We start from the raw sequence: 2,575 nt of genomic DNA, 5'->3' as shown, positions 1-2,575 counted from the left end.
CGGTTCTTAGTTTCTTTACATTGGGCTAGAACATGTTCTTTTAACTCACAGAAGTTTCTTATTATCCAGCTTCTGAAGCCTAATTCTGTTACTGGAACGCACTCATTCTCCATCAGGCCTTGTTCCCTTGTTGATGAGGAACTGTGATCCCCTGTGGAGGGAGAGGCATTCTGATTTTGAGTATTCTCAGCCGTTTTACGCTGGTTTCTTCCCGTCATTGTAAATTTATCCACCTGTTGTCTTTGTAATTACCAACTTTCAAATTAGGTCTCTGAGTGGACGTCCAGCTTGTTGATTCCCAGCACCAAAATCTGAGCAACCCACTGCACCGGCCAAATCAGCAGTGTTAAGATTCTTGGTGCTTTTCTGCCTGAGAATCTCCAGTCTGGCTTCCTTCTTGAGTCCCTTTTTCAATCAGCTAAATGGGCGACTCTGCCTTCCGGGAGCGCCAGATGTCAACCAAAAGGGGACACAGTCCCGTTTACTCTGCACCAAGAACGGCCGTGCTGGCCACAAGAGTCGCGCCGGTGACCCGTGAGCCTCCTCTGCTGGGAATCTCCTGGTCCGTGAGCAACAAAAATTCGTGTGAAAGTGTGGCGTCCTCTCATTCTCTGCACTTTCACTGGGAGCTACAATCCCGAGCTGCTAGTGATCAGCCACCTTGGATCTCTCTCTCCTCATAATTTATTTCTATGAATATGATTAAATATATTTTATACATATCAGAACATATATACCGTATTTTGTGGTCAACTATTTGTACTTGTCTGATTTTGATCTTTATAAAAATGCAAATAATTATTGTGTGTGTGTGTGTTTTGAGACAGAGCCACCCTCTGTTGCCCAGGATGGAGTACAATGGCTGACCTTGGCTCACTGCAACCTCTACCTCCCCAGTTCAAGTCATTCTCATGCTCAGCCTCCCAAGTAGCTGGATCAACTATAGGCACATGCTAACACACCTGGTGAATTTTTGTATTTTTAGTAAAGACAGGGTTTCACCATGTTGGCCAGGCTGGTCTTGAACTCCTGACCTCAAGTGATCCACCTGCCTCCGCCTCCCAAAGAGTTGAGATTACAGGTGTGAGCCACCAAGCCTGGCCAGTTATATCATGTATGAAATATTTTTCTACCTTTTATTTTGGGAAACTAAAAAAATAGACTGTACAACAGTTTTAATGTTTGGAGTGGCTCATTAACAAGCTATTTTGAGGCTGGGCGTAGTGGCTCAGCCTGTAATTCCAGCATTTTGGGAGTCTGAGGTGGGTGGATTGCTTAAGGCCAGGAGCTTGAGACCAGCCTGACAAACATGGTGAGACCCCATCTCTACTAAAAATACAAAAATGAGCGCCGCTCCCCCCGCCGCCACCCAGTGGTGCATGCCTATCATCCCAGCTACTCGGAAGGCTGAGACAGGAGGATCACTTGAACCTGGGAGGTGGAGATTACAGCGAGGTGCATGCCTATAATCCCAGCTACTCAGAAGGCTGAGACAGGNCCAATCCTGGCACTTTAGGAGGCTGTGGCGGGAAGATCACTTGAGGTCAGAAGTTTGAGACCACCTGGGCAACACAGTGAGACCCCATCTCTACTAAAAATACAAAAATGAGCGCCGCTCCCCCCGCCGCCACAGCGAGGTGCATGCCTATAATCCCAGCTACTCAGAAGGCTGAGACAGGAGGATCACTTGAACCTGGGAGGTGGAGATTACATCGAATTGACATCGTGCCTCTCCGGCACGAGCAACTCTATCTCAAAAAAGAAAAAAAAGAGCTATTTTGAGCTTATAAAACTGTGAGTCTCCTTAAAGAAGTAGCTGATGTGACGGTCAGGTGGCTGATGTCTTGCAGTCCCAACACTTTGGAAGGTGGAGATAGAAGGGTCACTTGAGGCCAGGAGTTCAAGACCAGCCTTGGCAACAGAGCAAAACCCTGTCTCTATGAAAAATCAATACAACAACATATCAGCTGGGTATGGTGGTGCATGCCTGTAGTCCCAGCTACTTTGGAGGCTGACGTGAGAGGATCACTTGAGCCCAGGAGGTCATGGTTGCAGTGAGCCATGATTGTGACACTGCACTAAAGCCTGGGTGACAGAACCGGACTCCACCTTAAAACAAACAAACAAAACTGTATAGGTTAAGAAAGTAAGGACATGCTCAAAAACAAAACAAAACAAAATCTACTTCCATAAGAGGATTTCAAAGGGCACAAGAGCCAACTAGGAGACAGATGGTGGTGTTTGCTGAAACTAAATTGCTCGTGCTGGTTTTTTAGTAGTAGAAAGATGTGGCCTGGTGGCTCATGCCTGTAATCCTAGCACTTTGAGAGGCCGAGGAGGGCAGATGACGAGGTCAGGAGATTGAGACCATCCTGGCCAACATGGTGAAACCCCGTCTTTACTAAAGTACAAAAAATTAGCTGGGCATGGTGGCATGTGCCTGTAGTCCCAGCTACTTGGGACCCTAAGGCAGGAGAATTGCTTGAACCCCGAAGGCGGAGGTTAGAGTGAGTCAAGATCGCGCCACTGCACTCCAGACTGGTGACAGAGCAAGACTCCGTCTCAAAAAAAAAAA

Source organism: Cebus imitator, unplaced genomic scaffold, assembly GCF_001604975.1.
Source record: "Cebus imitator isolate Cc_AM_T3 unplaced genomic scaffold, Cebus_imitator-1.0 Scaffold92, whole genome shotgun sequence".
Classification (NCBI taxonomy): domain Eukaryota; kingdom Metazoa; phylum Chordata; class Mammalia; order Primates; family Cebidae; genus Cebus; species Cebus imitator.
This window is presented reverse-complemented; position numbering follows the sequence as displayed.